The sequence below is a fragment of the Panicum virgatum genome, chromosome 4K (assembly GCF_016808335.1).
Source record: "Panicum virgatum strain AP13 chromosome 4K, P.virgatum_v5, whole genome shotgun sequence".
Classification (NCBI taxonomy): domain Eukaryota; kingdom Viridiplantae; phylum Streptophyta; class Magnoliopsida; order Poales; family Poaceae; genus Panicum; species Panicum virgatum.
In genome coordinates this window covers 14,506,417-14,519,972 of record NC_053139.1, presented here as the reverse complement: position 1 = coordinate 14,519,972, position 13,556 = coordinate 14,506,417, and positions in this window count along the sequence as shown.

Here is a 13,556-nt window from a genome sequence, read left to right as displayed (position 1 = left end):
CTCTAAGAAAATGATGGCGGATATCAATATGCTTGGTTCTTGAATGTTGAACCGGATTAGAGGCAATCTTCACGGCACTTTCATTATCACACAACAAGAGAATTTCATCAAATTTCACACCATAGTCAAGAAGAGTTTGTTTCATCCATAACAATTATGCACAACAACTTCCGGCCGAGATATATTCCGCTTCGGCGGTTGAAAGGGCCACAGAATTTTGCTTCTTTGATGACCAAGATACAAGAGATCTTCCAAGAAATTGACAACCACCGGAGGTGCTTTTCCTATCAACCTTGCACCCCGCATAATCCGAATCCGAGAATCCAACCAAATCAAAATGAGCACCCTTGGGATACCATAAGCCAATATTAGGAGAATATTTCAAGTATCTCAAGATCCTTTTGACGGCGGTCAAATGACATTCTCTAGGTGCGGCTTGAAATCGTGCACACATGCAAACACTAAACATGATGTCGGGCCTAGATGCGGTCAAATAAAGCAAACTACCAATCATAGAACGATAAAGCTTTTGGTCAACCGGGTTACCTCCCTCATCTAGGTCGAGATGCCCATTGGTGGCCATAGGAGTCTTGATTGGTTTTGCATCTTCCATACCAAATTTCTTCAAGATATCCTTCACATATTTTGATTGACACACAAAGGTGCCTTCCTTGAGTTGCTTGATTTGAAGTCCAAGAAAGAAACTCAATTCACCAATCATGGATATCTCAAATTCCCTAGACATCATTTCACCAAATTCCTCACAAAAACTAGGGTTAGTTGAACCAAAGATAATATCATCAACATAAATTTGACATACAAACAAATCTTTACCAATATCTTTAGTGAACAAAGTAGTATCAACCTTACCAATTTTGAAGCCCTTAGAGATAAGAAAATCCCTCAATCTTTCATACCAAGCTCGTGGAGCTTGCTTAAGACCATAAAGTGCTTTAGAGAGCTTGTATACATGATTTGGCTTCTTGGGATCTTCAAAACCGGGAGGTTGCTCAACAAAAACAAGTTCACTAATCTTGCCATTCAAGAAAGCACTTTTCACATCCATTTGAAAAAGTTTTATGTTGTGAGAGCAAGCATAAGCTAATAAAATTCTAATAGCTTCTAATCTAGCAACGGGAGCAAAAGTTTCACCGAAATCCAAACCTTCGACTTGAGTGAAGCCTTGAGCTACCAATCTTGCCTTTGTTTCTCACAACCATTCCATCTTCATTTTGCTTGTTTCTAAAAACCCATTTAGTGCCAATAACATTATAATTCTTGGGCCTCTCAACTAAATCCCAAACTTGATTCCGGGTGAAATTATTTAATTCTTCATGCATAGCATTCACCCAATCCGGATCTCTCAATGCTTCATCTACACGGTTAGGTTCAAGAAAAGATACAAAAGAATAATGTTCACAAAATGAAGCAATGCGAGATCGAGTTTGGACACCCTTACTAATATCACCCATGATTTGATCCACCGGATGATCCTTTGCAAGAACATGATGAATTCTTTGAGGAACAATGGGTTCTTGAGTTGATGAAGAAGGTGCACTAGATGAACCAACTTGATCTTGTACTTGAGAATCATCATTACTTGAATCTTGTACAATTTGTTGTGCTTGATCATTTGAGATAGAAGTTGAAGGATTAACTCTAATAGAGATAGAAGGACTATCTTCATCTTCTTCTCTTGGTCTAACATCACCAATTGACATATTTTTCATTGCATTTCTCAAACCATCACTTCTCACATCATCAAGATTTTCTTGTTCATTGTGAGACCCACTGGTTTCATCAAACTCAACATCATATGCTTCTTCAACAATGCCATGAGTTTTGTTGTAGACCCGATAAGCCTTGCTATTTGATGAATATCCAAGAAGAAAACCCTCATCACATTTGCTTTGAAACTTTGATAACCGAGTTCCCTTCTTGAGAATATAGCATTTGCAACCAAACACTTTAAAATATGATATATTTGGCTTCCTTCCAATGAGCAACTCATATGGGGTCTTGTTATGAAATCTATGGCAATACAATCTATTAGAGGCATGACAAGCTAGTGTTGATTGCTTCGGCGCAAAAGCTATTCTGAAACATTATACTCGGAGAGCATTGATCTTGCCATATCAATCAAGGTTCTATTTTTCCTCTCAACAAAACCATTTTGTTCCGGAGTGTACTTGGTTGAGAATTCATGCTTGATTCCTTTCACATCACACCATTCCTCAACTCTTGTGTTTCTAAACTCACTTCCATTGTCACTCCTCACTTTCTTCACCTTGAGCTCAAATTCATTTTCGGCCCTTGTAAAGAATTTCTTGAATGTGTTATATGTATCGGCCTTGTCATGAAGAAAGAAAACACATGTATATCTTGAGTAATCATCCACTACCACAAGGCAATAGCAATTTCCACCAATACTTCTATATGTTGTAGGACCAAATAAGTCCATATGCAATAATTCCAATGGTCTCTCGGTTGACATGACACTCTTAGTGGAATGAGTATTTGCAACTTACTTTCCGGCTTGACATGCACTACAAAGCTTATCTTTATCAAACTTCACATTCTTCAAGCCAACTACTAAATCATGCTTCAAAAGTCAGTTGAGTTGCTTCATGCCAACATGACCAAGCCTTCTATGCCATAACCAACCCAAAGATGATTGAGTGAATAAGCAAGTGGACAAGTTTGCCTCTTTAGTAGCAAAATCCACAAGATATACATCCTCATGTCTAAATCCCGTAAAGATGTGATCTTTTCCATCCAAGCTAGTCACTACAACATCATCTTTAGTGAAACTACACTTATATCCAAAATCACAAAGTTGAGTGACCGCTAAGAGATTAAACTTGAGGGAATCAACCAACAATACATTTGAAAGAGAATGATTGCTTGAGATAGGAATTGTACCAACTCCTTTGACTTTGCCCCGGCTATTGTCACCAAAGATGATGTCACTATAGCCACCCACATTCTCATCTAGAGAGGAAACATCATTTGATCTCCGGTCATGTGTTGAGTGCATCCACTATCAAGCACCCAATGTCTTCCTCCGGACTTGTAATTTACCTACAAAGAGGAAGTAACTCTTTTAGGTACCCAAACTTTCTTGGGTCCTTGAATGTTAGTGACCACATTAGTGACCAAGACTTTTGGCACCCAAATGGCATTCTTTTTAGCATCATTTATAGGTATCCCAACAAATTTTGCACTAACATTGTCATTTGAATTTTTCATAAGAATGTAACTTGAATCAAAGGATACGACTTTCTTGTTGGTGCAATTCTTCTCAACATGACCAACTTTCTTGCATTTTTCACAATATGGCTTCCACTACTCTTCACAAAAGTAGTTTTGGTTTGCACAAAAGCCTTCTTCCCTTTCTTAGGAATATATCCAAACCCTTGCTTGTTCAAGGTGAACTTTTGGCTTGCCCAATAATGATTAAACTTTGCTCTACTATCGTAGCATTTTCTCAAATCATTAGTTAAGCAAGTAACCTCTTTCTTTAACAAATCATTTTCCATAATGAGAGATTCATTGCAAGAAGGGTTATCAATTTTGGTGCAAAGAGAACTAGTAGAGCTAGATCCACAAGATTTATCATCAATTAAATCACAACCAACACCAATGCTCAAAGTTGCTTTTCTTTCATGATCAAGCAAGGTATTGTGAGTTTCCTCAAGCTTCTCATGAGTTTCTTTGAGATTCTCATGAGAAGTCTTTAGCTCCTCATAGGAATCTTGAAGAGAAGTAAACTTCAACTTCAAGTCCTTCAACTTAGTCTTTTCCTTAGTCATGAATTCATCGGCATCATTAAGCATTTCAACAAGATCATCATATGAAAGTTCATCAAGTTCACCATCTTGTTGTACCTTTGCACCACCCTTTGACATAAGACAATGTGGTGTAGAGAAGATTGATGGCGATCCCGGCAACTCCCTTGGATGGCTTGTCATCATCATCATCATCATCATCGGAGCTTGCATCGGAATCCCATTCAACAAAATAAGCTTGGCCATTCTTCTTCTTCTTGATGAACTTCTTCTTCTTCTTTTCATCATTTTTCTTGTCCTTTTTCTTGTTTGGACAATTGACAATGATATGACCTACTTCACCACAATTGAAGCAAGTCTTGTCCACAAAAGGATTTTTTCTTGATGATTGACCTCTCTTGCCAAAGTTCTTCTTGCTCATCATTCTATTGAATTTCTTGACAAAAAGAGCCATCTCCTCATCCGATTTTTCTTCTTGGCATCCACTTTCTTCTTCATTTTTACAATCTTGAGCTTTGAATGCCACACTTTCCTTTTTCATATCAATTTCTCCCCCATGAGCTTCATCTTGAGATTTCTTGAACATGTCATGGGTGATGATTTCTCCCAATATTTGTGTAGGAGTTGCGGTCTTCACATTTGACCTTACAAGTAAGGTCACAATTGTGTCATATCTTTCCGGAAGACATCTAAGAAACTTGTGGTTGAAATCCCCATCCAGTACCTCAAATCCAAGTCCCTTGAGGTCATTCACAATGTCATTTAGCCGGTTGAACATCTCGGCTATACTCTCATCCTTCTTCATGGTAAATTCACTAAAATTCCCTTTAAGCAAATATAACTTTGCCTCTTTCACAGTTGATGTACCCTCATGAATTTCCATGAGCTTCTTCCATATGTCATTTGCATTTGTGAGGCTCTTGACTCTATTAAATTCATTTACATCAAGAGCACTAAAGAGCACATTAACCCCTTGATCATTTAGTGTCTCATTTTCTTCATCTAAGGGTGTCAAACTCTTTGGGTCCAAAATGACATATCCATCATTTACTACTCTCCATAGCTTTCTACTCATAGCTTTGAGATGAGCCGACATCCTAGTCTTCCAATAATCATAATTGTTCCCATCAAAGAATGGTGGCTTCCCAACATGAATCCCATGATCACTAGTCATTGTTCTATTCCAAGATGGTTAAATCCGCAATTAAAGGAGTACTTAGCTCTGGTACCACTTGTAGGATCAAGAACACCGACTAGAGGGGGGGGTGAATAGGCGGTTTAAAAACTAAAGCCAACAACACTAGAGAAATTTAATTAGTAACAAAAGAAAGCCCTATGTCATGCTATTTCAATCTCTAGATGGGTTTGCAACCTAGGGTGACAAGACACGAATCAAGCTCTAGTAAAGTAAATTGCTCAAAGTAAAGACAAGAATAAAAGTGGGCAAGAGAAGTAACCAAGCTTGACACAAGAATATATCCCGTGGTGTCGATGACTTGCCGGTCACCCCTAATCCACGTTGAGGTGGATTCCAAGAATCAACCGCTCCTCTATCAAGAACCTCTTGATCTTGAGCCGGCTTGAATCAAGGAACCGCTCCACACCTCGATTCCACTAGAGTTGCTCTTCACCACTCCGGTGAGGTGAGCACAAGACCTCTCACAACCGAAATCGGGGCTCCTCAACAATCTCCTTGGAGGAGCTCCACGAAATCCACTTCTCCAAGCCGTCTAGGGAGCGGCAACTCCCAAGAGTAATAAGTTGATGACGCTTGCTTGAAGTATCCCTAATGCCACAAATCTCAAACTCTTGATGCAATGTACTAGGAAGCTCTCACACTCTCAAAAATGCAATCTCTAAGCAAGTGTGTGAGAGAGAGGGATGCCTTAGCTCTAATGTGTCAAGAATGCTGTCCAAATGGCCAAGAGAGATTCCCAATGGCCGGGCATTGGTTATATATAGACACCCCTTCAAAAACTAGCCGTTACACTCTTTTCTGCGAAGCCGCGGAACGTCCGCGTTTCAAAAACCGGACTGTCCGCCGTTATAAACCAGTGAGTCAGAGTGCATTTAATGCGTGTCAGAACTAGCCGTTAAGCCCTGGCGGACCGTCCACGCCCCAGGGGCGGACCGTCTGCAGTTAAGAGTTCCACACCACCAGAGACTAACATCATCTCTGGAACAACTTTGAGATTAGCGTGCAGGACCGTCCGCGCCTCAGGAGCGGACCGTCCGCAGTTAACTTTTCAGCTCAAACCAGACAAACAACCTCTCTGGTACAAAACTGAGATTAGCCGGCGGACCATCCGCGCCCCATGGCCGGACTGTCCGCCGTTCAACTTTGAAGCCCAAACCAGAGAAACACCCTTTCTGGTACAAATTTGAAATACAGTGGCGGACCGTCCGCCCACCTGGGCCGGGCTGTCCGCCAGCCCACCAGAGCCTCTGCAAGCTCTCTGGAATGGGCGCGGACTGTCCGCCCCTCTGGTGCGGACTGTCCGCCGTTACTCAGTCAGCTCTCAAACTTAGTCTTTTTCAAATCTTTTCAAAACGCCGTTAGCCCTCATGCATGCAACTAGACATTTTGAGCAAAATGGCACTAAAGACCCATCAAGCATGAGTACACAACCCCTCTTGATAGTACGGCTATCTATCCAACAAATCCGGTCACTTTTCATCCACTAAACGCCTTGTGACTAGTAAAATATAAAAGCCCTATTTTATACCTTTGCCTTGAGCCCGAGCTTTGCTCATCATCTCCAAAACTCCATACGTTCACAACCAAATCTCTTTCATCCGTGGATCAACCTGTACTCATCATCTCAAATGAAATCGTTAATCCACAAACCGTTGTCATTAATTACCAAAACTCGAATTAGGGGCCTAGATGCTTTCACCTTCAGGGCACATCATGTTCCAGCAGGGGTAATTAGAAGAAAATTGACTGAGTTCTTGGCCCTAAAGCAGGGCAACAATAGTGTGATACAGTATGCCCAGACGTTCAACACCCTATCCCAATATGCCGGTTATCATGTAGACACTGATGAGAAGAAACTGGTGTGCTTCAGGCAGGGGCTTAGCAGCAAGCTCCAGGATTGCCTGGCAATGTTCAAGTTCAACACATTCAGTGAGCTGGTGAATGGGGCTATCATACAGGAGGACGCCCACCTGGCTCATAAGGCAGAGAAAAAGAGAAAAGCACCGGCAGCAGGATCTTCGAGCAGTGCCCCACAGCGCTTTCGCCTTGTCCAGTCAGGCCCACAGAGAGCCCCCTTTCAGCACCAGCCACAGCAGCAGTGGGGGTATCGGCCACCCCAGTATACACAGCCTCAGGGTACGGTCAGGCCTCCTATTCCTCAGCAGAGCGAGCAGAAGGTCTGGGTGCAGCAGCCGGGGGTACGCCCCAATTTGTTTCCGTATTACAACTGTGGGCAGCCAGGGCACTTTGCACGGAACTACCCGATGCGACCAAAACAGGGCCAGTAGTCCAGTCAGCAGAGCCAGAAGCAGCACGTGGCTCATTTCAAGGCGGGGCAAGTGCACTACACCACCCTCGAGGGTATTCCTGAGAGCACTCCAGTGATGGCGGGTACGTTCTCAGTAAACGATCAACCCGTTACAGTATTATTTGATTCAGGGGCATCCCATACTTTTATTAGCAAAGAATGTGCGGTTAGATTAGGGCTGAAGATAGAGAGCATGTCCAAACCGTATCATATTTACTCACCTGGGGGAAAGTTAATCACTAATCAGTTTGTCAAGAAAGTACCCCTGCAATTGCATGAAATTTTTTTCCTACAGCCCTGATAATGTTACCAACACAAAGGATAGATATTATATTGGGCATGAATTGGATGGAAGGTCAGAGAGTTAATCTGGACACGACCTCACAATCTGTGCACATCAAATCTTCTATCCATGGTAGTATGACCTTGAACTTGAAGGATCACATGTCAGTGACTCCCATAGTCAATCAGGTTGAGGGCAAAAAGTTAGCAGACATACCAGTGGTATGTGGGTATCCGGATGTCTTTCCGGATGAGTTGTCTAGAATGCCTCCTGATCGTGATGTGGAGTTTGCCATTGAGTTGCAACCGGGCACGGCACCCATTTCCCGAAGACCCTACCGTATGCCACCCAATGAGTTAGCCGAGCTAAAGAAATAATTGCAAGAGTTGCTTGATAAGGGTTACATTCGTCCTAGCACTTCACCTTGGGGCTGTCCTGCACTCTTTGTGAAAAAGAAAGATGAAAGCCTCAGGTTGTGTGTGGACTATAGACTTCTGAATGCCATCACAATCAAAAATAAATATCCCCTTCCCCGGATCGATATTCTGTTTGACCAGCTATTCGGGGCCAAAGTATTTTCCAAGATTAATCTCCGCTCTGGCTATTATCAGATAAAGATTAGAGCTGAGGATATTCCCAAGACGGCTTTTTCCACCAGATACGGACTTTTTGAATATCTGGTCATGTCTTTCGGGCTAACGAATGCCCCTGCTCATTTCATGTATCTCATGAACTCGGTGTTCATGCCCGACCTATATAAGTTCGTCGTGATTTTCATTGACGACATCCTGATATTTTCCAAGAATGAAGAAGAACATGCAGAGCATCTCCGCATTGTGCTTCAGCGCCTGCGGGAGCACAAGCTGTACGCCAAATTCAGTAAATGTGATTTCTGGCTCAAGGAAGTCTAGTTCTTGGGCCACATCATCTCAGACAAGGGGATTTTTGTTGATCCTAACAAGATTCAGGATGTCCTGAATTGGAAGACTCCAGAGTCTGTTTCAGAGATCCGGAGTTTCCTTGGGCTAGCAGGGTATTACCGGCGGTTTGTTCCGGACTTCTCAAAAATTGCTAGACCCATGACTGAACTACTCAAGAAAGGGGTGAGATTTAATTGGGATGACAAATGTGAGCAGGCTTTTCAGACTCTGAGAAGACTTCTGGCGTCTGCCCCTGTCCTCGCTCAGCCAGATATTACCCGGCCTTTTGATGTGTACTGTGATGCATCAGGTATAGGCCTAGGCTGCGTTCTCATGCAAGATCAACGGGTGATTGCTTATGCTTCCAAAGCCCTCAGGCGACATGAGGAGAATTATGCCACTCATGATCTGGAGCTGGCAGCAGTAGTGCATGCATTGAAGATCTGGCGCCATTATCTTCTGGGCAATCCAGTGCATATATACTCAGACCACAAGAGTCTAAAGTATATTTTCACCCAGAGCGAACTGAATTTGCGCCAGAGGCGGTGGTTAGAGTTGATAAAGGATTATGATTTGGAGATTCATTATCACCCGGGTAAGGCGAATGTCGTTGCGGATGCACTGAGTCGCAAGGCATGTTGCAGTTGCACCTCAGCCTCAATGGTGCATGAAACCTTGTGCCAAGAAATAGAAAAATTAAATCTGGCTATTGTATCTGAAGGCATGCTTATTAATCTTACCCTCACACCTACACTCAGAGATCAAATTGTGGAGGCTCAGAAAAATGATGCGGGCATGGATAAGATCAGGCAACGGCTCAGTGAGAATGATCCTCAGGTGCAGTGCTTCCATCGAGATAGTGAGGGGGTTCTTTGGTTTCAAGATCGGTTAGTAGTGCCTAAAAATTTTGAGCTTCGGAAACAAATCCTTGATGAGGCTCATCTTTTCCGATATTCTATTCACCCGGGCAGCAACAAAATGTATCAAGATCTGAAACAGCGATTTTGGTGGACGAGGATGAAGCGGGAAATTGCCAGATATGTATCTGAGTGTGATATTTGCAGAAGGGTGAAGGCGAGTCATTTAAGACCAGCTGGTCCCTTGCAGCCCCTGAGTATACCATCATGGAAGTGGGAAGATATTAGTATGGATTTCATTGTTGGGCTTCCCAAGACCTCAAAAGGGTATGACTCTATTTGGGTGATTGTGGACCGTCTCACGAAGTCAGCCCATTTCTTACCGGTGAAGACCATTTATAGGGCACAACACTATGCGGAGTTGTATATCAGTCAGATTCTTAGCTTGCATGGGGTACCCCGGACTATTATTTCTAACCGTGGTGCCCAGTTTGTTGCACGCTTCTGGTAGCAGTTACACTCAGCTCTCGGTACTCAGCTCATTCCTAGTTCAGCTTATCATCCTCAGATGGACGGTCAGACAGAGAGGATCAATCAAATTCTGGAGGATATGCTGCGAGCCTGTGTACTCTCTTACAGTAAAAAGTGGGATGAATGTCTGCCACTTGTAGGATTTTCTTACAACAACAGCTATCAGGAGAGTATCAAAATGGCTCCTTTTGAGGCGTTATATGGACGGAGGTGTAGGACACCATTAAATTGGTCGGAAGCTGGGGAGAGAAATTTCTTTGGGCCTGATATAGTTCAGGAAGCTGAGGAGCAAGTTCAGCTCATACAGAAAAATTTGAAAGTGGCTCAAACCCGCCAAAAGAGTTATGCGGACAAAAAACGGCAAGCTATCTCCTTCCAAGTGGGGGGTCAGATTTATTTGCGGGTATCTCCAATGAAGGGGGTCCAGCAGTTCGGGGTCAAAGGAAAGCTCGCACCTCGCTATGTTGGGCCTTTTCCCATTCTTGAGCGATGTGGGCCGGTAGCATACCGCCTGGAACTCCCTACCCGATTATCCGCGGTTCATAATGTTTTCCATGTCTCTCAGCTCCGGGAGTGCCTCCGTGTTCCAGAAAAGGTGATTGACGTCGGGAAATTAAAAACTGGAGCCCGATCTTGTCTATCCGGAGCAACCAATAAAAATTGTTGATTTCAAGACTCGGGTTACTCGGAATCAAACCAGCAACTTTTATAAGGTTCAGTGGAGTAATCATTTCGAGCGGGAAGCCACTTGGGAAACAGAAGAATTTCTTCGGTCCAAATATCCTGAGTTGCTACAAACTCATCGAGGTATTTAACCATTCCCTCTTTGTTTTAAATCCTTGCACATTCACTAAATCTCGGGGCGAGATTTCTTTTTGGGGGGGAAGATTGTAACACCCGAGTGTTAAAAACTGGGCTTAACTGATTAATTAGTGACCTAAGTTAATCCGTCGCAAATCAAGTCGAAAACTCAGCTCAAACTCAGTTTCATTTTCTGGAGTCTGGGGAAACCAGAACCTCCGGAATTTGTACCCGGAACTTCCGGAAATATCCGGATACTTCGGGTATTAAACCGGAAACTCCGGGTATTCTTCCGGAAACTCCAGGTATTCTTCCGGAAACTCCGGACCTGAAGCTCCATATCACATGTTTTTAGCCCTCTAACTATTTCCATATGTTAAAACACCGTTCACTTCAGCTCTTTCTCTCCCTCACGAGCCCTCCTTCAGCTCTCTCTCTCCCTCACTAGTCCTCCTTTCTCCCTAAGCCCTAGACCCCAAGATCTTCCATTTCAAGTTGATTCCAAGGCAAAGGGAACCTCTATCGGCGTGGAGAATCATCCTATCCATTCATTCCTCCTTGGGGTGGCTTCATTTCAACTTGAGATGGTACCCAAGCTAGGGCTAAATGGAATGGTCGTTCTAGGATGTTTTAAGTGATTCCGTTTGGGTCAATCATCTTTTTATGAATCACTCTACTAGGGTCTAGGACGGTTTCGATTTTTGTGGGTTGATTTTGCCTCAATCAAAACACCAATTTAGGGGGCGAAAGCAGTCTGAAATCCGGAAACTCCGGGTGTAAGTCCGGATACTCCGGAAAATTCACACCTGGAAACTCCGGGTATTAATCCGGATGTTCCGGGTTTTGCAGGATTTTGGACGACGGGTTGTCTCGGGTAGTGGTGGGTAGCTACGGGTTAGGATTATTTCAAAGTTACAATCATACTACATGCATTCTTATATCATTATGCATATGTATAGCAGCCGTGGCAGAGGAGGTCGTATACGAGGTGGTTGCGGAGCCACAGGAGCCCCAGGGGCAAGCCCCGCAGCAGGAGGATCGTGGGGAGTCGGCCCAAGGCCCCACTCACCCCAGTGTTGAGCAGCAGACACAAGGCAAGCCCCGGTGCACATCTTTTTATTTCAAATTATGACACCTATATTTATGTTGCTATTACTTGTGCATTAGGTTTCCTCGAGTTGTACTAGTATGTAGAAGACGATAGAAATGCTATGCTTAATAGAACTCGGTAGAAGTCGACTGATTTCGGGTCACTCGCGAGATATAGGTCATTTAATTAAGTTAAATATATGGAATGTTGAATTAGGTAAGAAAGGAAAAGAATTTGGAGACCGGGCGGGGAGAGAGGTTAGCCCCGTCTGTGTCGGTTAAGAACCGTTCGTTGTCTGGCCCTGTGATTGAGTTTGAACAGTACTAACCGCATACCGGGAGTAGGAGGTAGTCGAAACCGGTAAGCCGAGTACTGCTTTGCTTCGAAAGTACAGGAACCCGCACCCAACTCTTGGGGCGAGTCGAGTAGTCGCGGAGAATTGGGATGCATATGTTTACTTTTGGTGGTCTCACGTTGAGCTCAGCTGACCATATGTCGTTGGGCTGGTTCCTGTAGTTCGAGGCGGGGAGGGGAAAGGTTGGTGCGTGGGGTCCGACGGGGCTTTTGCGTGCCGTGTTGGTTAGGTCCACCTTGCAAGGTTAAATCGGATCGATTCGCCGTCAGTCGCTCTCGGATATGAGCACCTTGATCGCAGCACCGCATCGTAGTAATGCTATATGAAATTTTTAGTGATGTTTGGAAATGACTATCATGAATTATTATCCCATGTTTTTCATGATTTGCTTAGCAGGTGCAAATACTAGTTAATGATTCTTGTATATTAAATTTGGAGCTAAAGTGGAAAAATAAGGACTTATTTTAGAAGCTTTTTATGCAAACTAACCACCAGCCAGAAAGCTTTGCATGTCTAGATATGTGGGCTAAGTTATACCCACTGGTCGGGTAAGCCTTGCTGAGTATTAGTATACTCAGGGTTTATTGCCACAATTATTGTTTCAGGACACCCGGACGTCGATTTCTGCCCCTGCTGCGTTAAATTCATCCGCAGAGATGCAGAGGGGTGGGAAGTGGTGGAGAGAGACCCTTAGATTAGGGCTTTGTCGAGTTGTACACTTGGGGCTGAGTGTGCAGCCTTTCTGTTTTGCGCAGACCGGTCTGACCGATCCGTGGGACCGGTCTAACCGGTGGTGTCGGCAGGTAGGGCCGACCGGTCCAACCGGTTGGGAGAACCGGTCTGACCGGTCTTGATAGATCAGAATTGGTGAAAGCTAGAGTAGTTGTAGGATCTTTTATATTTAAACCTCAGTCGTATCTATTGTAATGTTAGGTTTGTAAATTATTTATGTATTTGAACTCAGTTTGTAACTTAATGTTTCGTGTCGTGATCGCTCTTGTATTTTTAAGTAATGTGTCGTGCTTGTACCATCTGCGCCCACCTTCGCGTGGGACTACCGGTGTTGTTTCGATCGGGCCGTGGGTTGAGAAAGGGTCGCCAAATTAAGCCGTTAAGCTAATGCACCCGATGTATTCAAATAACGGTCATTATGCTTAATTAAAGTTTTAATTTGGCGGTTCCGTCACAAGCACCACCACCACAAGCAAGTGGGGCTTGAGGTCGAGGAGCAGAGGTGCTGGAGGGGCATCAACTCCCGTGACGCTTACAGGTTGCCGTCCTTGGTTGTGTTGGGGTGGAGCTTCCCACGTTTGTCCTCTTCTCCACAGGCCGCAGCTCGCCGCTCTCCACAGGCCAACCAGGAGGGCGGCGCAGACTCCGGCGAGCCCAGCGTCGCGGGAACCGGCGGGACTCGCGCGGATCCGA